This window comes from Cydia amplana, chromosome 17, assembly GCF_948474715.1.
Source record: "Cydia amplana chromosome 17, ilCydAmpl1.1, whole genome shotgun sequence".
Lineage (NCBI taxonomy): Eukaryota > Metazoa > Arthropoda > Insecta > Lepidoptera > Tortricidae > Cydia > Cydia amplana.
In genome coordinates, this window is record NC_086085.1 from 3950262 (window position 1) to 3976632 (window position 26371).

The 26371-nt window shown below is 36.5% G+C and overlaps 1 protein-coding gene across 1 annotated transcript in view; it reads left to right on the top strand.

Annotated features, from left to right (window-relative positions):
• LOC134655749 (homeobox protein prospero) overlaps positions 1-26371 on the top strand; it is a 136605-nt gene that overhangs the window by 43033 nt on the left and 67201 nt on the right. The window contains exon 3 of the mRNA XM_063511214.1: positions 8382-8440. The gene's annotated coding sequence lies outside the window, so the exon portion shown is untranslated. The remainder of the gene's footprint in view (positions 1-8381; positions 8441-26371) is intronic.

A 26371-nucleotide genomic window follows, 5' to 3' on the forward strand; every position in this document is an offset into this window, starting at 1 on the left:
TTTTGCGGCGTCAAAAGCTGTGGTGTAAAGAATTAAAGTTCACTTTCATCTAACCACGTTTTATCTTTAACTTTGTATCTCATCAAATGGAACATCCGCTCAGCTGATCTTACGCTCGCACCTACACTATATCGTAGTAAAAATTCCCTTGATCAAAATCGAGTCATATTCTCAAGCTGTTAAGATCTAAACCATCTTGAACGTATTCTTAAGACGGCATTAACCTGAAGCACTGTTGTGTACGATTTAGAATCTTTTCACGTTTGACCTAGAGTTGAAATTGTAATGGCTGGTGAAGGCACGTGGATGATAAGATCGCTACACATGTTGTTTGATCCGGTGTCAGAATGGGCGTATCAAATGTCTACGGTTTCATAACATGGCGCTTAAGACAATCGAATGGACCAGGTGGTTGTTTTTTCTGGTGCTACCTTCTGTGGTATGGTTGTGGTTATCAATTTGTGTTCCGACGTTTTAATTTGATGTTAAGTAGGAAGATTTAAGATTAACAGTTTTAAGAACTATGTACTTGTATTCAGTTGTTTAGCAGACATACCTACTCCTACATCCGTTTTCATTTCTTTGAAAACAAACCTAACCTGTTTAATTAAAATATGTAAATAAATAAATATTACGAGTATAGGACATTCTTACACAAAATGACTAAGAACCACAGTAAGCTCAAGAAGACTTGTGTTGTGGGTACTGAGACAAAGATATATATAATATACAAATACTTAAATACATTTGAAACACCCATAACTCACGAACAAATATCTGTGCTCATCACACAAATAAATGCCCTGACCGGGATTCTAACTCAGGATCGGCTTCATAGGCAGGGTCACTATCGACTAGGCCAGAGCAGTCTTGAATCGATTGAATTTCTACCTGACAGATTTCACTGGCTCCACTAGGTCCTATAAAACACTCAAAGATCGAAGAGTATCGATCCAACATGGCGGTAATCCGCTCGTGCCCCTCATGCCGGCGCGGGCGCAGCTGCAAGGCGCAGGCGCGGATCGATACGGCTTGAGGGTGCGAGGAGAAAGGGGATGCTTCTGTGGCTTGTTCGAGGGTACTTGTGAAATATGTAGTACTTTATTGTGTACCATGGATATTTTTGAGGAATAAGTATAAAGGCGAATTTGACGCGAGAAATAATTTCTTGGTCGATATCTTAGAAGCGCATTTTTGTAATGTATACCAGTGTACCGCATTGATTAAAAAAAATCAAGTTATTACTAAAACAATTATAGTAAATTTTGATTTTTAAGGTGTAAGAAACTTTAATTGGCAAACATTAAGTAGTCAACAGGTACCTACTAACCTACATAATTACTAACCGCCTTTATTTAGATGTGAAAAAAAAGTACACAATATACTCTTACTCATTTCTGAAATATTCCAAAATTAAATAATGTAGGTACACAAATACAATGAGGAACGAAATTTAGTATCTAAAATACAATCTCGAATTATTTTTAATTGTTTTTCGAATAGGTACACTGTAAAAGAACATAACAGACAGTTGTCAGACCTCTTCGCATTTTAATAATTCGCTAAAAAACCGCCAAAAAAAAGTAACAAGGTGTTTAAAAACAAACATCAACAAACCATATTGGCACTACCGTATTCCAAAACCATTAATAACAGAAACCTGATCCAAAAACAGACATCCATCGATCATCGTACGCGCATCTTTGCAAACCGCGATCACTAAACATCCTATCTTAACTCGCAACTCAAAATAACTCAAGTACTCGTATATATACACGCGATTCAAGACTATAATATCCTGCAAAAAAGGAGTATTCTAGTGCGAAAAGCAAAAGAAACTCAAGACCGTTCTCTCTTTTTAAATCGGGAATTAGTGTCAGTTAAGTCGTTTTGTAATTAAAATATGCGCGCACGCGTCGCAGATGCGAATCGCAGCCTTCGATTAGCCGTTTCGAATTTAAAAAGTTAAGTGGGTTCATTCATGCTTTGTGGCTCCTGTGTCGGTACAAAACGAGCAGGGCTGGCTATTGTTTTGGTTGCATTTATTATTTGTTTGGCCTGCTTGGTTTGAGGTAACACCTGTGACATTGGTGTATACTTGTAGAGGTTGGCAATCGTAGAATTTGCGTTCCCTTATCCAAGCGATAAGCGATCTATGAGATCTTAACAAGCTAGAGATCTTAAGAATCTACAAAATGTTAAGTACCTATCTAAAATCTCTTTTGAGACACTGAGATAAACATGTAGCGTTCTCTCTTGTTTAACGGCCTCTTCGCCTAATCGGTAGTGCCTGCGAAGCAGGTCCTGGGTCCTGGGTCCTGGTTCGAATCCCGGTAAGGGCATTTTATTTGTGCGTTCACCACCAATATTTGGTCCTGAGTTATGGATATTAACTATGTATATTGTATCTATATATTGTATTATAATATCTATGTAAGTATGATTATCGTCGCCTGGTACAAGTACAAGTTTTGCTTATTTGATGGGGCTAGGTCGATCTGTGTAAGATAATATTGTCCCCAAATATTCATTTAAATTTTAAGTAAATCTTAGGTACTTACTTCAGAACATTGCTTCGCTTCTGCTCAAAACAGTAAGTCCACAATCCACATAGGTAACGAAAAACGTTACTCACAACTGTTCAATATGTCCACACTTGACCGCTCCTAGAACAATTGGACTTGAAAAACTGTCAGTCATTTCCGAATTTTAATGACGCGTTATCATTAATGACGGGAGCATTGGACCTTGTGCCAAAACCATAATACACGGACGCGACCTTATTTGAAACCCAACCTTGTTTATAAAGCTTTAGAGTTGGAATTGGAGTGGTAGTAGTTGTTAAGGGGAGGCCGGGCAGGTGTGAGGACAGATGTCTTGGAACTCGGTGCCATAAGGCCCGACGCCCTTAGCTCTGGCGTGTGCCGTGCGTTAATTTTATGCTTGATTACTGGTATTAATGAAAGATGAAGGGGATTAGAAATTAGATGGAGAAATGTATCGCTGCGCATTCGAAAAAATACAATGCTATAATGTTCTGGCTAGTAGTACCTAAGCAAATGATAGCATTCCTATTTTAGCTTCCTTTAGATTATAATAGTATATAGTATATTAGTACTTATACTAAGTATACTTCCTTCCTTCCTTATACTGTGGTTTTTACTGTACCTACTGTAATTTATAGACAAATTATAGATTCCGGTTATCGAATACGCATATTTTTCTATATTCATAATATGTCGTTACAAAGCTAATTCGGGCATTCGGGAAAAAAAGTTTTTTTTAAGAGTAACAAGAATGTGGCTAGCAGATAGGTACATAATATTATCTTAAGAAATACCTTCCCCTAAAACTATCTACTTTACTACATATATACTAAAACAAGACTTAATCGCGTATAATTAAGTTTAAAATATTTATCCGACTTTTTAAAACTTAATTATACGCGATGAAGTCCCGTTTTACTAAATAATAATGTGTATAAATCTTGAAAGTTTTAATCAATGTCACTACTGATAATAAAAGAATGAGATTTACAGTAACAGACAAACGTATTCGAAATCAAACCGTAAGTGAATCTCTAAACTAAAGCCTAAGATCAAATCCGCCGATCGTGTTTGCCCATCTTACTCGCATCGTAAACGTGACGTTTGCCCATTCACACACACACACACACATACACACACACACACACACACACACACACACACGCACAATGCAAGAACGTGTACGTTCATTCAAGAAACGCGTAGTGGGTAGTGGTGAGACAGTAAGTCTTGCTGTCCTATTACGTTGTACTGTCTCAAGGAACTTACCAATATTTTTTTTAACAGAACTCTTAAACACGTTAATTAATCCTAGCCGGCTACAAATCAAGACTTGGCAAGGCAAATGCAATTTTATTTGTCAAAAAAGATAAACAATGCAATGTGGTTTAGCTTAAAAAACAAGCTAAACCACAGTTTAATATTAACTTTTATTATTTTACAGTCAATTTTGCTCGCAGCATAGAAATCAATGTTAAAACATAGTTAATTAAATAGGTACCTAACATATATTTGCTGTTTTCTGACCAAATATACATACGTATATTGAATTTAACCTACTAAGCGGCATGCAACTTAAAAATTTAGTTTATTAACTATTCATTTGAAAGGCACAAAAAGGTTACGAATTAGTCAGCGTATATCATCGTGACGCAACATATACGAAACAAGAATTAACTAACTTAAACTCTAACCTGCCTAAAGCACTGTCAAATTTTGATAAGTATAACATCACACAATTGATCGTACTATTTTACTGTGTAACTCTGTGTGCTAGCAGTCTTACGTCAGTTCCTGTGACGTCACCGTCTTAAGTGGCCGTGGGACCGCCGTGAAGCGTCATATATGATTACAGGGTATGTCATGTCATTCATGTTGCGTACGCGCTTGAATGATGTCCGACTTGTTTGTGTACAAAATTAATTGAATTGACAGACGTATGATAAACCAAAGTAGTAATTATGTAATAGAGATGGGTTTGTGGTTTTTGGTATGGTTGTACATATATGTAACCTTAAGGATCCTGACCTAATATTACAGCCATCTTTTTGCTTTTTTCGAAGACATTTTTTTCTTCTTCTCTATACGGCACGAGTGGGGTTTGTCCAACGATTTTAGACACACGCACAAAACAGGTTCAGATGTTTCCATGGGCGACATAATTGCTTACCATCAGGCGATTCATGTCATCTCATTTTTAACAAGCTTTTATTAGGTCGACCTGTATGTAACTATGTAATGGAATCTAAGGTAACTAATTTAACCATCTTCCAAGGATCGTAGTGTCCTGAAAATTGTCAGCTGTATTAGTTCTCATGACAATACAATATGGTATTGTCGAACTGATCTGATGATGGAGACAGGAGGTGGCCATAGGAACTCTGTGATGAAACAACGCAACCTAATTGTGTTAGGGGTTTTTAGAATTGTCTCGATGAGTATTAGTTGTCTGTCGTAAGAAAAATACAGTCAGCGATAAAAGCTTGTACCAAAAATTATATTTTTGCCAAAAACTTTTTACTTATTAAAAAGAGAAGTCACATTAATTATTGGTATATATAGTGCGTCAAGCAAATCTTGTCAGTAGCAATGTACTGCAAATTAAAGTAGGGTAACACTATGTAACACTCAAAGAGCAGAATTGCGCTAGGAAAGCAGCAATGTACATCGAACCAAAACGTGTTTATTTTTCCGCCCTTCATACGTCAGTTCGAGTGAATTATCATAACCTCAAATTTTAGTAATGTTTACCGTCAACGAGCATGATTGTACATTGTAGGCACCTTAGCTTTGCTTGAGGTCATGCATAATCTTGGTATTTAATGGTGACAGCAGAAATTTCTCTTGAAATAGAAACGATTCAGAATGTAAACAATAAGATGATGGCTGTCATTCACGATCCACATTCCACAGATAACACACAGATGACACGCGATTTTGGAATTATTCGAACACAGTGTTGCTTTTTCAGTCCCGCGATTTTTCAAATTTGCCGCCTTTTACTACTGACAAGATTTGGTTGATCCAGTATAGTATCTGCCAAACTGCATAGCACTTTGTTGGCAAAAAACTTATTCTACCCTCCACTATTGTAAAGTAAGTTCTTTCTTACTCCTATATCTTAAAAAAAATATTTATTGTGGAATCATATCTCGGTAACGCCTTAAAGGCGTACCTTGAATCAGTATGTATTACTATCACAGACACCCCTTACTCCAAAACCTCGTGTTACATTGACAAGACAATATTATGACTAGCACTACCACTGAAGGGGTGATAATACCCTATAATTTGCCTGGTTACTTGATCAGGTCAAACGCCATTGATTCACCGACAGTGCGACTACAAATTGGTTCTTTCCGGCCTAAAGAAACGAGTCTGCTTGTGTAAACATCCGTAGTGCTAATATAGCTTTTGTGGTGGATTACGTTTTTGTAATTTGATGCAGTTTAGTTTAAATTTTAAATTGGAAGAAGATCGGATCGGAAGAACATTTATAGGGCATAATAGAGTGTCGTTTCAAAAGGGCTTATTTTGTAGAGTTTTCATAGAGAAATAAGCCCTTTTGAAAAGACATTCTTCAATAAGATACATATACATACTATTAATTATTATAGGTACTTATCAAAGAAAAAAATTACCAGCCTACGTCACCTTTTTGTATTTTTCCTTGAGCAGAATTTTTAGGACTATAAAGGTGGCAATGAGGCTTGAATGTTAAAATCATTTATTTACAAACAAGATATATACAGTGGTATTACTAAAACAAATGAATAACTAGCTTAAATCTAAAATAGGCCCTTGAGGCATTGTACCAAGGATGCTGGCGACATTTCATCGCTGTATCGCAATGCTGATACGTTGTGCGAGGTAGCCGCCAGCTCTTCGGTCACCAGTTACGTCAACCAGACGCTTCGCGATTTCTGCGAACAACTTATGCGCGCTGGGACCCCATGGACCTAGAGTTGGCTTGAATTGAGGATTTCTTACAATCTTGTCGGTTAGTTTCTGTGCAACTGTATCACTTCAACCTATCCCACATCCATCACTCCCGCGTCTTGAACTGTCAACGCCATTGGGCCAAAATTAAAGACATTTTTTTGGCCCGCGGGGGGCCAAGGATGCGGGAACTATGGCCAATTTGGGCCAAGTAGTCCAATTCCAAGCTATTGTGTGGCAAGATCGTTTGCTCGGCCCGCATGTTGCCGAAATAAATATTAATGTCTGCATTGTTGTTTCGAGTTTGGGTGATTGGGTTTGAGAATGTTGAGAGCCTCTCTATTTGAGACGCTTATGGTAATAGAAGATTAGATTGGCAATTAATTAAGGAGCACGTAGCTTTAAGTGTTCGATTGATTGGTGTTAGGTGGCATAGAAGACTCTTGAATGTGAATATAAACCTGAACTGAGAGAACAAAATAGTGAAATTATTTTCAAAGAGACTAAACACTGTATTAATTAGCAAACAATTAAACGTCTAATACTCATTTAAGTAACTATTATAAATGAACAACATCGAGGCATGCAGAGTAACAAACAGCGGGCACATTTCGCACTCCAAACCTCATAAATCTGCGTAAAAACGATACACTTACAAATTACTTCCGTTGCACAAGGGTTTCCTTTATTACCTAACCTCTTCTAAACGCAAAAAACGCAATAAAAGGTCAATGCGTACACGCACCTGGTCAGAAACATCTTTCGGTTTGTAAGCTGCGTATTGTTAATTTGACATAATTTTTATTGATTTCTTTTATGATGGTCGAGATGAAGGAATGGAATAAATATGGCTAATTCAATAGTGTTTACTTAATAGTAGTAGCCACGTAGTAGCCTTGATTTTTGACACCTTGCCGTTGCCACAAATGTTAGTTTTTTTCGATTTTGGACCTTCAGAGCTATAAGGTAAACGTACTGGTGCTCGACGCGGTCCCAGTATACGTCATCTTGAAACTTCAAGTCACTGTCAATAGAGGTGACAGCAGGGTGTCATCTATTCGGCATTAGCATGTCGAGCACTAGTGCGTTTACCTTATTGTACATGACACTAAACAATATTATTAAAATAAAAAATATTCCGTTTATTTCTTCATATTCTGCGAGTGAAACTTATTTTAATATGTATTACTTTTGCATGAGATTTTCTTAAAAAGTAACAATTTACCCTTTTGATTTTAGAATATAAATAAAAATACAAAAATTGTTTAGCAAAACATTTCTTTTTTCATACGGGCGAAAGGCCACCTGACCTTTATAATCAAAAATCCTAATCTAAAAACAATAATTTACTAAGATAAAACCTTTTCAAAATTAACTATTTAAGAAACAAAAAACGGCGCACGCGCCGCCAGCGGGTGGTCCACACGTGCACCCCTATTGATCGATAGATCGATATCGATAATGCTAGTCGATAAAGGGTGAGGTGGGGTGAAACTTAATCTTATCTAAGAGTAACAAAATGTATTTAGATCAGCTTTAGCTACTTGTTTGCCAAAATACTGATTTAAAACTCGAAAGCTTTACGTAAATACAAGGCTCTTTTTTCTATTTAGTCATATTAAAGGCCAGTCCAGACGGGACAAGATTTCGCCGAATCTGGTTAAATTGTCAATTTAATCAGATGGTGTGGAGGCAAAAAATAAATTGAAGGACATTGGCATCACTACGAAATTGTATACGTCGACGCTAGATGTGATTGACGACATTTTTTTCTGATCAATTTAATCATCCCGTCTAGACAGGCCTTCAGACTCATTTCTATCTAATCATTATTTTGCTTAATATTTGTTGTTTTGATTTTTATTTTATAAACACAGGTTTTTCTTTTTTTTTCAGATCCATCGGAGGCCACGGGCATATTTTGGTCTGGATAAGTCTCAAAAATCACATTAATGGTAAGTTCTGTTTACTATATCTACATCTACATAATATTTAAGTAGCAACGTTCCAATACCTTAGTAATCTTATTATTTACATAAAAGATATATACAGTGGTACAACTAAACTAAATTAGTAAATAGCTTAAATCTAAAAAACGTGGCAATCATTTCATGAAATAATCGGTTAGTCACAAGCGTCACAGCATGAAAAAGTCAATCTTAACCTAAAGAAGTGACGAATTCTAAAATGGCATTTCATGAAATGATCAAAATCTATGATATGGCCACAACAGAAATATTTCTTTATTTGTACATTTTGTACAACTATTCGATGAGCAGACTTTTGCCACGTTATTTAAGAGTGTAAACTCAGCCTAAAGTGCAAAACCGGCCAGTACCAGCGCTAACCGGTTTCGTCCACTTTTGTCCGGCTTGCAGCGGGATAAAATGGATCGGGTTTGTCTGTGGTCGGCGGGCGGGGCATGAATTTTGGAATAATCACGGGACGTGCTCACGGCGTAGGCGTGTGTGTAAAAAGCTATCTAGTACGCCAGTGTACACTATGCATGGGAAACAGACAAATTCGAAATGTACGTCACGCTTTATGTCCCTACGATGACAAAGGCGTTCCATAGTAAGACATCATAGCATATGGAAGCTATAGTTCGTTTTTTTTTGCATTAGAAAGAACTTGCAAGAAGGTAAGCGATCTTAACATGTCTTTTAATTGAAAAACGCTTTTTAAAAATCAAAAACTATTACTTATGAAATCAGAAAAATATAAATGATCGTATTAGATTCATAATTGTTACATATTTGCCGTAACTTATTTTTAAAATGTGTTTTTCAATTAAAAGACACATCAAGATTGTTTACCTTATTTCTAATGCTAAAAAAAACGAACTATAGCAATTCTTAAGTATTGATTGCAGATATTTTAACCTATTACGTAACAGTTATTGGACTCATTAGACAGCAGTACCACTACCACCAGTACGGCTACCATCAGTTTGGCACTGACATAAACGCCATCGAGAACGTAATTAACTTTTCTATACATCTCGCTCGTACTCGCATATTAGTGCGAACGAGATGTATAGAAAGTAAATTACGTTCTCGATAGCGTATATGTCAGTTTTGACACTGTCAGTGACTCATGGTACGGGCTCAGTTTGGCATTGACATAAACGTAATCGAGAACGTAATTTACTTTCTAAGCATCTCGCTCGTACTCGCATAATAGTGCAAGCGAGATGTATAGAAAGTAAATTACGTTCTCGAAAGCGTTTATGTCAGTTTTGACACTTTTGACACTGTCAGTGACTCATGGTACGGGCTTTTTTTATTCTCAAAAACTATGAATTAGAGAGCTAATCATATAATCATGTTCTAAGCGTAATAAAAAGAAGACAAAGTCTAAAGTCTGTCTTTAACTAACACCTACCCACCACTACCACACCACCACCTTTGTGTTTTTTGTTTGTAACTTTGCACCGATTTGAACAGAGCAAAGTGAGGCAACTCAGGCAACTGAGGCAGTGTCATTATAAACATCATGTTAGCTTATACTCTACAAAATTAATACAATTTAAAACTTTTCGCAGTTACAAATGGAGATGGGGTATGTGAAAAGTAGATTAAAATTGTTCAACCCTAACTCTAATAGATACGAGACGAACATACTGCTTTTATCATTACCTGTACGATATCAAATACATATATGTATATAAAATAAACCCTATTACAATGTAGCAAGGCACAAAATGTGTAACTGTATCTGTGACGTCGATCGTACGCATAGGCTAGGGATGTCCAAAATTTCACCGTTTTTCATTACGCCTCCCCATTCGTAAAAGTTGTGAATATTTGAAGAGTCGAATTTTCGCGGCATCCTACCGCGAGCAGTACTACCTACATAACAATGTATGTAATACGTCTGCACCTATTTTACTTGCGCAACTAAAAGGAAGGTTATACTATACAGTTATTTTCAACTGAAGCGATTTCACGAATTCTGTAATGTGAGGCTATTAGGCTACTTTGTAACACTTTGACTGTAACACAATACCAAGCATAGTGATCCAGAATTCCAATTCATTAACTACTCAAGCAATTTTGATTCCCAAATGAATTAAGACCAAATCAATTTTAATAGAAACGTCAAACAGTTAAAAATTCAAAAGAGATTCAAATCGGCCAACATTACTGGCTGGTAATCAATCCGTTTAAAATTCGAATCTCGAATTTCGCAGCCAATATTTTTAATCCGATAAGGCCAAGGCACGCGAACGTTCGAATTCCGAACGAAAACCGAACGTTGCAATTCGTCTATCTATGGTCTCCGATAAGACTTGACGCGGCCGTTATGAGTTTCTGATCACGCCTACAGGCCAGAATTAACGATCGTTCTTGTTACATTTTTGAATCGATTTTAGTTGAAATCAAAAATCAGTTTTACTCCTTTGATTCAATGCACAGATGTCTAAACCTGTATTTTCTTTAATATTCCTATCGATATCGATAAATATCTTTAACTTCAAGGTATTATAAAAACCGGCCAAGTGCGAGTCGGACTCGCGCACGGAGGGTTCCGCACCATCAACAAAAAATAGAGCAAAAAAATCGTGTTTGTTGTATGGGAGCCCCCGTTAAATATTTTTTTTATTTTATATTTAGTATTTGTTGTTATAGCGGCGACAGAGATACATCATTTGTGAAAATTTCGATTGTCTAGCTATCGCGGTTCATGAGATACAACCTGGTGACAGACGGACGGACGTGCGGACGGACGGACAGCGAAGTCTTAGTAATAGGGTCCCGTTTTTTACCCTTTGGGTACGGAACCCTAAAAATGAATTAACTGACCGTATACATACTAAATATTAAAAGTGTAGAGTTATTTTGTTTCTAAGCTAACAGTATAGATACTTTTAATTAATGGCACGATGGTACGAAAGGGAGGCAACAAGTTTACAAAATAAAAATATACAGACAACTAAAGCTTGTAAAAGATTTAACAATTTGCAGTCTAACAAAGTTCCAGCTCAGTCCGTTAGTGCAAATATTGATCCGTCTGAATGCACTTGATCCTATAAGCAGTCTAATCAATATAAGTAGCCGGTACTTATCCCGAACGCCATAATTCCTTTAATAAAAACAGTGAAGCTCAAAGGGGGGAGGGGGGCGCAATGGGCTCAGAAAACTCACCCGTTGAATAGGAAAACGCGGCAATAGACAAACACGCTCGGGTCAGCCTACTCCCCCCACCCTCCCCACACATTTTCAAATAATCAACGTTTTGCGCGTCTGCGTTTTCGAAAATCGAACTTACGTTCCAAATTTAAATTTAAACGGCAAATGATACTGGCATGAAATAAAGTCCTCAACTGTCAGATGCATACAGTCTTACTGGTGTTAGCAACGCAGAGGTTATAAATCTCGTCGATACGGGCTGACCAGCGCTGCTATTACCACCACTAGTCGACTCGGTCATCCAGTGTATAATTTGACCTAGAGATATCGCTAAATCATTCGTCATCAAAGATCATATTTAAACTGGTTTTGTTTGAACCCCGGTATGCTACAAGAACACAGTGCCTCCCCCTGTAGTGGTATAGCTGAGCCTCTGCAAAAGTGTGCACCATAAATTTTATACAGATACGCGCGTGTGGTAAAACTGTGCGAGTGTGTGTGCGAAAATTCGTATTCGTAAGAGCAGTGGACATTGCCGCTTTGTATGCACCTAGAGTACCTAGCGTACCTAGGTCGGGCGAGGGTTCAGCACTAAATAAATTGATTGTACATCGTAACGCGTTTTATTGGCTGAGGTTAGTTAGGTAGCCATTTTAAATGAGGTTTCACTTAATTACTTAAATCAATGAAGTCTGTTTATTGTCTGTGGTTTTGAAAGTGTAAATGGCGATTGTTTTCACGGTTTTGCTCATATTACCAACTAATCCACAAACCAATACTAAAATCTTATTTTTAAGAATTTGTCCTATTACATTTTTTGAAGGTAAATTTTAATTTGATAATAATCCATAAGAATAATAGGATATAGATAGGGTATATCATTCATCCCGAACTACGAGTATATAGAAATTAACAATATAGGTAAGTTAAATTTTGTCAACCAAAATTCGAAACCTCTACCCATTATAATCGTGTTTACTTTCCTGTAACAGCGAATCACAATATATTAGGCTTTTTTTCTCATCTACCCTTTTATGTAGGTTTCCGTGCGGGTAGTTTCGAAAGAACGGGCCGGCGAGGCGTTCACGCTTGGCCGACGCCATTAAGTCTGCCACTAAAAATACTACCGTGTTTTATTTTTACAGCCTGCCCCTACGCATAACACTACGATGTCTACATTACACGGCCAGTCTTAAGGGCAAATTAAACTGTGTCTATGCACAAGCTAAACCCCTTTCACATAAGTGCGTATAATACGTAATACGCGCGTAAGGCTTGTCCAAATTGATAAGTGATCTCAACACAACGACAATGACAAATCACTATATCGATTGAAGTCTTGTAGCGTTTGCAAAAATGCATTAAGAATAAATATTACGATAAAGATACTACATAAGCGTGTTGGTTTGTTACAGCCGAATATAAAGCTAGCTCTAGACGTATGAGCATTTTACAGACTCACAAAATCAGCTTTGCGAACTTTACATGAGACTTTACATTTACTTTTTTATTTACTCTATATGAGAGTTCGGAACTTAAAACTCACCACTAATTCTTAATATCCATACAAACCCAGCAAATAGGTCCTTTAAAATCCGTCGTTTGAAGTTAGCTGTAGACATGCGTTCGTTGTAAGCAAAACTGGCTCTAGATATGCGAGAAATTACAGCACGGCCTATGGATGCGAGTTGGTCCTTTACGGCTTAACAAACAAAGCGACTGCAGTACGAACTAGCCTTTTAGCGGACGGACATTCCTGGACATGAGGGCGTAGGTTTGAGATTAACATCAAGTTTTTCAGATTCCTAAATTAAAATCAAACTTAATAAGTTAGTAACGTCTTACATGATGTATTGACCAACTTTGACAAATGTGAAATCCTTTTTAAAAGTTTAGACGTATGTCTTTTATTTTGATCGATGCAGAGGCTTAATCTCTTGACATAGGTATTTCATAATTTTCTATCGATACCTGCTGCTACATTTTAAAATATTTTTATACCTACGATAGCAGCGATTACCGAAATATTGTATGTATTTTACATTATCATCTGTTTTTAACTGACAAGAAAATCTAATCATAATTATTCGCTGATTTCGTTATGATTATAGAAAGATAGACACATTATCGACCGAAAACACCAAAACCTCCCTAATCTATGAAATCCGCTAATCCCAATAGAATATCGACTCACGCACTTTTACATGCACTATATGCACAAAAACGCATCTCTGTCCCCACTCCCCACCCCACGGCGGGCGGCTAGCCGTTCGCAATACCTACAGTACCACGTGTGTGTGTGTGTGCACACATATAACTGCGTTTTAGCCGTGTATGTACAAGCTATTGGTTTTCTGTACTGGGCTTTAAATTTTGAATTCACAAAATCGTGATTGGTCGGCATTTTGTTTGGATAAGCAGACTTTGGTACGGTAATTCGTTTATTATGTTACGGTGTGATTTGGATTTCATTTTGATAGAAAAAATAAATTCAATTAGCTATATAAATAAATGTAAAATAATTCTTACTTTGACAACAAATTACTCATTGATGCAATTTCATCAGCATCATGCATGATTAGATAGTTAATTTATACTATAAATAGTAAGTCAATTTCTAGCAAAAAATATACAAATCCTTTCGGTATGAAATACATTTGACCAGGTATTGCTTTCGTTACCAAAAAGGTTGAAATGTTGAAATCGCTTATTAAGTTTGTAACGAAAAATAATCGATAACTTTCACCCGTCGAAATATTCTTGCAATTATCGACCTCACCAAGTAATATAGTCATTAACTTGTGATAAATTCGATCATTACCACCCGACCAGAACACCTCAAGACAAACAGCAAACGATCACTCTTCCTCATTATATCCACGAATGAAGTTATTAACAACACACACTTCACTGAGCAACCGGACGACATACGACGTAATAGCCACCTAAGATCCTAATATCAATTTCGAAAGACAAGTCAAGCGAAAATTCCACATTCGAATTTTGAAACCCGGAAGTGAGCCACAAAAAGTCAATCAACCTAAGAAATTTAAACTTGTCAATTCACGGTTCCTTTTCGGCCAGCATGACGGGCAATTTGAATTCGAATTTGGAACAATCGAATGGTTTCCTTTAAGACGTTTAATTGGATAGGGAGTTTGTAACTTTGGAAAACTCTCATTTCCTTTTGGCTTTTGGTTAACTGTAAACTTTATTGTGTGGAGCAAAAGGTTGATTTTGTCTTACACGTTTAGATTAATATGCAATTGCAAACGTAGGTAATGAAAGTGATCACTGATTAGACTTCGGCAACATCGTATTGTGTTGTTTTGGATCGTAAAGACTTTGGATTGAGAGTCAAATTGAATTAGTTCTAAAGAATGAAATAGCCATGTCATGAGTAAAACATATGGTTACGTTTTAATGTTAATTCCAATTAGAGAATCAAAGATTCATTTTCGTTTCACCCCTTTCTGTTAACATGATTGTTCAAATTGTTTAAGGCCCGAAGTATTTGTTGCCTGACAATAAATCTATTTAAATTTTACAGAATACATACCTACTAAGTAAAAACCGAATTAGAAAACTAATATAAGTAAAACTCTGTTTTCAATTGTAGAATCCTAAGAAGAACACAAAATACTGATTTACATACGAAGTCAAAAAGAGCCGTTTTAAGGCATCTACATAAATATTTGTTATCAAATAATTAGCAACGCGAAAGTAACACCCACTCCTGAAGTTGTAAGCGTCCGCAGATTATACTTACCTTAGAAATGTAAAAAAATGTAAAAAAAACTATTATGTCAAAAATGTTATGTTAATACGAGCTTTTATCGCTGACTGTATGTTTCGTTCAACAGGCAACTAATACCCATCAAGTCAGTTGTAGGTATAACAAACCGAAACACCCTCAATGCGTTGTTTTATCATATAGTTCCTATGGTCACCTCCAGTGTCCATCTTTAGATCAGCTCGATGGTACCATAATATATTGCATTGTCACCCAACTTACGCAAGTACGTCAACTTTCAGCTCAATCGAATAATTTGATATTTGATATTTGATATTTATTGAAAACAAATTTTACAGCATTACAGCTAACACCAATGCACTGTAAAATTAAGTATTAAAATTAAGTAAGTAATAATAAAGCGATTAATAAGTTATAAGAATAAATAATAAGAACTAATAATGAGAAATGGATCTAATTTAACTCGCAAGATTTGACCCGAAGTCCCGAACATACAATGCATACATACAAACATCGCTAGTTGAATATCAAATTGTAAAATTAAAAAAAAATGCAGATAAAACCATATATCCAAAGACGCTGCGTGCTCTAGTTTCGAACGTAAAGTAACGGCCGAGCAAGCAGTCGTGCCGTACCGGCCGGCATCTGCCGGTTTTCTGGCCTCGTGCAGTAACCGACTTTTTCTACACTGCTGCCCATAGAACGTTATTACAAGAACTTTATGACCTGGGGCCCATTAAAAACCTTATTATACTAATGATTAGGAACTTTACGTATTGTCGAATCCATGGTAACACTTTATTTGGTAGACTAAAATGACATTTCATATTATGAAATGTTATTTTATGTTCATATTATGAAATGTCATTTTAGTCTACCGAATAAAAAAATAGACTTTAGTCTACTGCCGTTTGAGAAATTGGCTACCTAAAGTGTCATTCTATAGAACTTGCTAACTATGTAAACAAACCGCCATATTGAAACTGTCAAAAAATATGAATTTTCTAGTGATTTTTGTTTACATAGTTAGCAAGTTCCACAGAATGACACTTTACGTATTGTATCAAAAGGTAGCTAATGAAATAACCGCAATCCTAGTTCTTGACTTTAATAAAAAATATAACCAAAACAAAATAATTTCGTCAAACCGCACATTTCCTTGTAATTTTATGACATCACATTGAATTTCGCTACTCATATCCTAAAAGCAGTCATATATTATTTTTCCTTTTTCTTGTCTATTCAAAGCGTAATTAAATTTAATACAAACTCGGTTCACGTGTGGACACACCCTAATGACAAGCAAGCACGCGACGGGTAATCTTTAGACGCATCTTTTTGCATTTATAATTATCTCTACGGACATTATATGGTGGCGTAAATCGTAAAAAAGATGTAAATATGGCTTCGGGTTTTGCCATAATTATATGTTAAACAGTTCCGTGACCAATTCGAGTAGTGTCAAAGTGAATAGTTTTTTGAATCGCTGGTATTTTGGTAAGAAAAAAATATCTTATAGGATAATATATTTGTTAAAACATTATTATCAATTTTCAATTTAATTAAAAGCTTAATGAGAAGATTAGTTATTTATACGTAAACAACAATATATTAGAATAATTTTTATCTAATATATTTTTATATATTATTTGTTTTTGGGTTAATATTACTTAAAATACTATCTGAAAAATATCTAAACACGCACTAATGACAGTAGAGGCTTGTACAGATATTTGTAAGCACCTTGGCCGCTCCCATATATCTGATGGCGACTATACCTATTCTACAAAAAATATTCATGCTTAAGTGTCCACAAAACTATGAGACAGGAAATAAATTCGGCACCATCGTTAAGACACACGATATGACAAACAAGGTCCCCCTAATTCCCACGATACCCAGTTTAAACAACGTTAAAACAAAAGCCGACCTAAGACAGGGCCACAATGGAACGTTAAGCGGCGAGAAATGACAAAAGAAACGTTTTCTGCGGAAGAAATGTAGCTCCTTGCGGTTTTCTGCGAGTTTAAGAAAAAGGGTTCATTGTTTAATGGTTTATTAAACCTTTTTAGGGTTCCGTAGCCAAATGGCAAAAAACGGAACCCTTATAGATTCGTCATGGTCTGTCTGTCTGTCTGTCTGTCTGTCTGTCTGTCTGTCTGTCTGTCTGTCCGTCTGTCTGTCCGTCCGTATGTCACAGCCACTTTTCTCCGAAACTATAAGAACTATACTGTTGAAACTTGGTAAGTAGATGTATTCTGTGAACCGCATTAAGATTTTCACACAAAAATAGAAAAAAAACAATAAATTTTTGGGGTTCCCCATACTTCGAACTGAAACTCAAATTTTTTTTTTCATCAAACCCATACGTGTGGGGTATCTATGGATAGGTCTTCAAAAATGATATTGAGGTTTCTAATATCATTTTTTCTAAACTGAATAGTTTGTGCGAGAGACACTTCCAAAGTGGTAAAATGTGTGTCGTCCCCCCTGTAACTTCTAAAATAAGAGAATGATAAAACTAAAAAAAATATATGATGTACATTATACCATGTAAACTTCCACCGAAAATTGGTTTGAACGAGATCTAGTAAGTAGTTTTTTTTTATACGTCATAAATCGCCTAAATACGGAACCCTTCATGGGCGAGTCCGACTCGCACTTGGCCGCTTTTTTATATGAAGTAGCTATCACGTAAAATGTTTATAGACTTTTTTTTGGAAGTTTGCATATTCATTTATTTGGATATTTAACATTTGAGTAATAAAAATGCGGTAAAAACATATTTCTTCAATTATTTAAATTAAGCCCACAACCAGAAGAGACTTGAAGAAACTGCTATAGGTACTATCATTCGACGCGAGAGGTATAATGTGTTAACGTAACGATTTGCCAAGGAAATAATTATAGTGTCATCTACTTCCATCTTCCTATGAATCATAACGTCACTTCCCATAACCTGACAATACCTCAAATCACTTACCTCAATCACCCACTCAACACTTCCTTCCTCAGTGTCCCTCAAGCCGGGACATGTCCCGGGGTTCCCAGGCGGTCACCCGGGTAACGATAATGAGGTGTCAGTGTCACTTACAACCACTGTATGACCCTACAAGATTACACGTTCGGATACTGTTGTAAAAGTTATCTGGTATGGAAAATAATTAATGTTAACTGCGAGAGGTTTTCAGGAATTTATTAGTAAACTTTATTGTGACATAAAAATACAAACTAAACTAAGTACATGCATTATAAAACTAAAAATAATCTTAGAAATAAACTTATAAATAAACTTAAAAATAGGAGTTAATAGGTATGTAAGAAAAGTTGTAGCGCAAAAGGGTTTTTTTTTATTATAAAAATTGGATGATATCAACAACAAATCAATGATTGAGTATATGGCAAACCATACTATGGGACAGTATTGGACAGTTAGCGGGAAAGGCAAATTTAGGAAAAACTTAAGTAGTAAATTCCATAAAAGTGACAGTGAATTGAACAGTATATATTTATACGAAATGACAAATGACTGTAAAATATTTTGTAAAATGTTATCCTTAAAGTAGATTTAAGCAGTTCCATACTAATAAGCTACCACCTACTCTTACATACCATCTGACTAGGGCTCATTTAGACGGCGCGCGAACTCGTATACGATTTTAGTTACACTGCGGACCATTGAGGTTACAATATCAACTCAGCCGACCGATCAGATGACGCAATGTAATGAAACTGGCATGCGAGTTCTCGCACCATCTAAATGAGCGCTTAAGTTGTATAATAAAGCTAATAATCAGGTTAACTTTTTGAGTTGGGCTGATTTAGTGAAAAAAGTTCACCTGAGCCACAGGGCGGACACGCCATACGTACATCAAAAATGATTTGCGTTTATATGTGTGCGCGGCACGTCTGTACACGCGTCATTGAGTTTCTGTTCTGGCGGAATCCTGACATGCTCTCAGTAGAGCGACTTACGCACACATTCATGTCGCGGCCTGTCGCGGGCGAGGTAATCCGAATCGGGGCGGGGCGGTGCGTGTCCGTTCTGTATGATAATACTATTACTTATTCTGTACCTGAGCTCACTAAATTAAATCAGTGCGAGGAGATAGTATCCGAACGCAACCTGCGTATACGCACAGGAAGGAAGCGTAAGGCAAGCGCGTGTGAAGCGCGCATGCGTCGTGAGAACCGAGACAGGTGGCTTGTCGGTGTACTTGGTTTACTTAGACCACGAGGACAATTCGAACGAACATTTGACATCAAAATGATGTTGAATATACGCGTGTGCATTTTGCTTGTGTGTTATGTCCATATTTTTATCTTTTACTTGTTGAAAAATATAAATAAAAAGTAAATCGGTAATAAAAAGAACAAAAAGGAGTTCTAAAACTTTTGTTTCGTCTAGTTATCCTCATGTCATTCAATTCAATAACATACCTTAATAAAATAAGTTACACCATTAAATACATGGTTGAATATGTGGTTAATAACATTAACGATATCTTTCGTGAGCATGTTAGTACCTACTTAATTATTATAAATAATGTATTTACTCGTATTTAACATGTTTTTCAATATTTATCAAGGTGGCCTTACCTTATTTGTGTATTAATTAAGTTGCATCGCAAAATGTTGACATAATAACATGTAAGTAGTTAGAGTCAATCAAATTATGTCAATTTCAAATCGGCTGAAGCTAGATGCAAGTAATGTGAAGTGATCATTTCCATACATTATTTAATTTTCACTTTGTGTTTTCTGTAAACGATTGTCACTTGGCTAAGGCCCCACTGGCCCCAAGCCGCGTAGCCAACGTGCCAATCGTGCTCCGTAGCGATCGTAACGCAATTGTCACTGTCACACTAATATGAAAGAGTGATAGAGACTAGACACAAAGCGATTCGATGGCGAAGCGCAAGCGATCGTCACCTTGGCTAGGCCGCCAGTTCTGTAACCCTTTAATCAACAGAAAACACGAAAATATGAAAAAAAAAGGCTCAAAGATATCCCACTAATATATCTTCGAGCCATTTACCAAGCTTCCATAGACGTAACCGCTTATTCTTTTTGCCACCGACGTAGTACAAAAAATCTCAGCCCAATAATATAATGATTACCAGCTCAGAGGCCCCAGGATGATACATCACGAGGCAATATGGGTACGACATCGCCAATAAAAAGATCGCCGCGTCCGAAGATCGGGGAGCGACGACCTGGCGGTCCAAGGGAGGGGAGTACGCGGTACGCAGGATACCGATATTTAGGGGTCACAAAAAGAACAGGAAAATGTGTAATAAAATGTAATATAACTTTCATAAATAAGAAGTTAAGAACAAACAACAAAAATAATCAAACAAAAACTAAGACACGTAACATTAAAAATCTCAACAATTTTCTTTTCGATTTTAGTGAGCGCGCAACTCGCGCAAGACGTAGTCATCATGGTTGAAAAAAAATGTAAAAAAAGCGGCCAAGTGCGAGTCGGACTCGCCCATGAAGGGTTCCGTATTTAGGCGATTTATGACGTATAAAAAAAACTACTTACTAGATCTCGTTCAAACCAATTTTCGGTGGAAGTTTACATGGTAATGTACATCATATATTTTTTTTAGTTTTATTATTCTCTTATTTTAGAAGTTACAGGGGGGGGGGGACACACATTTTACCACTTTGGAAGTGGCTCTCGCGCAAACTATTCAGTTTAGAAAAAAATGATATTAGAAACCTCAATATCATTTTTGAAGACCTATCCATAGATACCCCACACGTATGGGTTTGATGAAAAAAAAATTTTTGAGTTTCAGTTCGAAGTATGGGGAACCCCAAAAATTTATTGTTTTTTTTTCTATTTTTGTGTGAAAATCTTAATGCGGTTCACAGAATACATCTACTTACCAAGTTTCAACAGTATAGTTCTTATAGTTTCGGAGAAAAGTGGCTGTGACATACGGACGGACAGACAGACGGACAGACAGACAGACAGACATGACGAATCTATAAGGGTTCCGTTTTTTGCCATTTGGCTACGGAACCCTAAAAACCACTGACCTCTGCGCGTGCGACTTACGCGCCGCCGGAAGGAATCAGGCGCACAATCTCGACGTCCGGAGCGCGCTTCCGGCGCGCTGTACCGTGTCCTGCGGGCTCAGCACGGATCCATTTTTATCCACTATCACTATGCCCGTCACTTTCGCACTTATCTACTTGTTAGAACGTGACAGGCATGGTGATAAATGATAAAAATGCGACCGTGCTACTAGGGCTGCGCGCGCGCCGGTGAAAGCCGGATCGAAAGCGCACGGAATAGGGCATCGGACTGCAATCAAAAATATTTAACATGTATTATAACTAGGGACGGAATCAAATTATGTATTTTATTAAAATAAATAAACATTTATTGTATTGAATAGCACCGTAAGCTTTTAAGTATATTGCATATAATTATGTACTCGGTACTCGGTAAAAAAAAATAACAACACTATATAACCGAAAACGAAGTTTAGCAACTAATAATTGTAAAAAAATATGCTTACATTTCCAACAGCTGACGTCTTGAAATCACAATACGAAATGATATAAAAATAACCATTTCACCTTATAAATACCGGTACCGGTGTCCATTCCGGCCCGGTCTACCCCCGCTAAGAGACGGGACCACGGGAGATGACGAGAATAGTCAACTAAGCCTATGGCAGTCCTTTGAGAAGGTCAGCTGTAGGTGGAATTACGAGTAATTATAGAATTAAGTCATAACAACGGAAAAGGGTAGAAGAGATGGCGACAGTTTGTTGCTGTTGAAGAAAGAAGAAAGAAGCTGTTCCTAGAAATGGCCACGAACCTCTGTTATGAGGAAACTTATACAAATAGGAGGGAATATACAATATGTAGTTACATCAGTGGTATTTCACTTAGTCGTTTGGCCGCGCTCAGTTTTTGACTGCAGGAAACGTAATATAATAAATGTCTCGTAAAAATTACCTTTTTGAAGCAATTTTGTTTTGGTTTGAATTAAATTTAATAGCAGTTGTATGTTGTAATAGGTATGTTAATTGGCTTGTAATGTTTGTGAACTCGAGCGTACCTAAATTTGTTTTCAAAAACTAACTTAATCAATACGCCATAATTATAACGTAATTACCAATAACACATTCGTAACTCACACTTGTCCTATATAAACTACAAATCTCAAACTTACTCGGAGCAAAAAATCCGCATACGCGAAACCCAAATAATCTTTCAACTTTTCAAAAAGACGAAATTTCTAATAAACTCTTACGACATACGTCATTTGAGAACTGTGACGATAATAAGCATCAAGTTCTAAAAAGTCCCAAGTCACGTTAAAATCTTGGGACTTAATTCATTTCAAAATTAAGTAATTACGTCCACAAACACCTCCCTAATTGCTTTCCTTATAATAATAATTGGAGGTGTGAGCATTAATTATTCATTAGCGTGGGGGCCTCAACTTGAGATGCGCTAGTTTGGCGAAGAGGGCTTTTCACCGATTGCGGATAAGGTGGTAATATTACCTGTAATTTTTTTGGTACCTAAACAAATTTAGAAACTTTCTGATATAGTTTTTTAACCAGAAACCCATTGGACGGGAAATCCTTGCAAGGAAATGGCGTTGGATCGGACACGTGTTCGTTAAACCGTCCAACCAACTATCCATGCCATCATCATCTGTATTCCCTGAGAAATATGACCTCGGTGAACCGGTGAGCTCCATCTTAGGCTCTGTCTTCACTTTCCATCAGGTGTGACTAGAGCAAATCGCCGATCAGATTATTATTAAAAAAAGCAGGGTCTCCGCTTGCATTCAACTGGCAGTAGACGGTCTGGGAGGCCTACTGGGCGTTCTTTTTTGTTGTCCCCTACACTTTTTTTTCAAATTTGGGATTTTTTATGTTATTTCTACTCAGAATCACGAGCTCTTTCTATCCTAATAGGAGAAAAAAAGTGTCCCAAAATTTCCATACATTTTTCGATCTTTCCATTCCGCGACCGCCATACAAAGTCTATGGTGACGTAATGGAAATAAAAACATTAGGACACTTTTTTTCTCCTATTAGGATAGAAAGAGCTCGTGATTCTGAGTAGAAATAACATAAAAAATCCCAAATTTGAAAAAAAAAGTTTAGGGGACAACAAAAAAAAAACGCCCTAAGTACTACATGGAGGCGATCAGTTGAGGAGGCTGGCTCAACTGGACTCCGCTGGAAAGAGCTGGGAGTAGCCGCTCATGATCGCGACAAATGGAGAATTTTTCTAAGATTCCTGTCACTAATGAGGGATAACAGGAATGCGTCATCAACTCCGTACATTGAAGTGACAATGTGTTGAAATGTCTCTATAATCGTCATACTTTTATAGGAATTTCACGTTTATGGTGACGTTTCCACACTCTTTTACGGTAATGTACCGTCTGTGCAGAGTTAACTAGGTCCATCTCTAAGCTGTTTTAAGAGCACTCGTAAGACATGATTATGTTCATCAGATACCCTGTAAATGATACATTAATTCAGAAAGTAACGAAATAAAACAAAGATTGCAAACATTTTTTAAACTTTTCTAACCCTGCAAATTTAGACTACCCTGTTGTCAACACCGTACTTTAAATTTCATGGCGATCCGAACCCATATTTACCAGAACTTTCCTCCTCTTTGAGAACCATGAACAATCTTAAAGTATAACAAAAAGTTCTCCCAAAAACCACATCGTTAGGGCTTCTGAGAAACACCGGAGTAAATACAAATTTGTTATACAGAAAGACGTGGAAATGTGTAAATTAATTGCCTTGGGTCTGTAACCGGATATTTTCGTAAATAAATGTCCAAAAAAAGCGACCGCTCTGATTTCTTTTCAGTGTAATTTGAAGGATTCTCTGTGCTGTATACGGCCTGTATACCAAGGATATAAAGAAAAAGAATTGACTCGAGGCAAAAAAAATAAATAAAAATGAACTGAATAATTACTAAAACAATACAACCTTTGTCATTTCACCAACTAAGACGAATCGAGCGACACTCATTAGTTATAGGTAGGTACCCAGTCAAAGTGTTTGGGCTATAGGAGCTGATAAATACAGATGCATACCTATACTTACACCAAAAAAAAAAACAGATATAAAATTATACAACCAAAAAACAATACAACACTTTAAATACAACTTTTATTTATATACAACTAGCTTTTGCCCGCGACTTCGTCTGCGTGGAGTTAGTAATTTGGGTAGCTTACTTTTACCCAATCTGCTTTTTAACGATTTCCCATACAAACTTCCACCACCCTTTTCACCCCATTAAAGGGTAAATTTTGGGATAAAAACTACCCTATGTCCTTCCCCGGAACTCAAACTATCTCCATACCAAATGTCAACTAAATCGGTTCAGCGGTTTAAGCGTGAAGAGGTAACAGATGGACAGATAGACAGACACACTTTCGCATTTATAATATTAACTAAGTACCTATGTATTTCATGTCAATGTCCTTTTTAAACCCCAACCTTAACGTGGTCTTAAATATTTTCATCGACATCATCACGGAGCGTCAGTGTCTTTATTTTCCTCATAATTTAGCACCGGGTGGGGTGGTCGAGTGCCACCCCCGCAACCCTTCTCAAGAACAACATCGGTTTAATACAGTCTGCAGGGTTACGGGCAAAATTATATGCAGTTCTTGTTTATTACTTTCTTAGAGATGTGCAATAGTTTGCCGAACGATAACGGAATTGGTATTGGGAATTTAGGTTTTTTTGGTAACGAATACGTAGGTAGGAGATTGAATTAAGGATCATTTCAACATGTCGGTATTGGTACTTATGTTTTTTTGTTGAAATGAAAATTGGTAGTTGTCATAAATTACGATTTTAAAACTTCTTGATACTTGCACGACTTTGTTCTTTAACTAGCATTTAAATGTAATAATTAAAGTTTTCATTACAATAACAATCAGATTATATGTTTTATTTTTCAAACAAAAAGGGGCTTGACTTTCTAGCAAAATTAGCTGCACTCCTATAAAAATGACTCATTTGTATACAAACCTTTAAAAAAATCGTCCAAAATGTCATTCAAGTTCGGTTTAAAGATCTTTATTTTCTCAAAAGAATAACAATAATTCACTTACTTGAGAAATGAAAACAACATGCATAATTTAGCTATGATACTTAATCTATGCTTAATCTAGGCTAGCGCTAGGTTAGAGCGTAAACATTAATGCAATCACAAAACCATAAAAGTTAAAATTTGCCGGTAGTGTTATAAAAGCATACAAAACAAGTAAACACGATCGCTGTCTACTTGGAGCGCGCAGCGCTCTGCACTGTGTGATGCGTCATGCGAGCGTACTTAGTAGATAAGTTTTACACGGATATAAGGAGTTTGGAAGTGTCTTTATAAGTGCGTACGTACATTGCATTTGCCGAGTTAAATTAACTAGTAAGTTGAGTAGTTTTATAATTGTATGTGTATTTTATTGCATAGTTAATGAATGGTACATGATTATTGTGAACAGTTATATGATGGTTTAAGTCGAATATTTATTACCCGTAATTTTATTATATACCTAGTGTTTTTATTTGATTTTATATTTATATGTATACTTTTTTTTTAATTCTGTTTGTTTATTTACTTTATTTATACGCAGATAACTTAGTGTAAGTTTATAGATTATTTATATATGTAATTATATAAATGAAAGTGTTTCATGGACGGCTTGAGAGATATTGTTTTAATAATCTTTTAAATGTGCGTAACGATTTGGCGTCTTTGATGTCATTTGGGAGTTTATTGTATAAGTTGGCTCCCTCGTATAATATGCATTTTTTGCCATAACTGGTACGCGGGGGGCGTAAAATAAGGTTATTAGCGTTCCTGAGTTTAATTCTTTGAATTTGTTGCTTTTTCGTAAAAGAGATTTGTATTTGAAGGTCATTTGATAGTATTTTTCTTATAAGAATACAAGTGTAATATACGTAGGCATGGTTAATGGT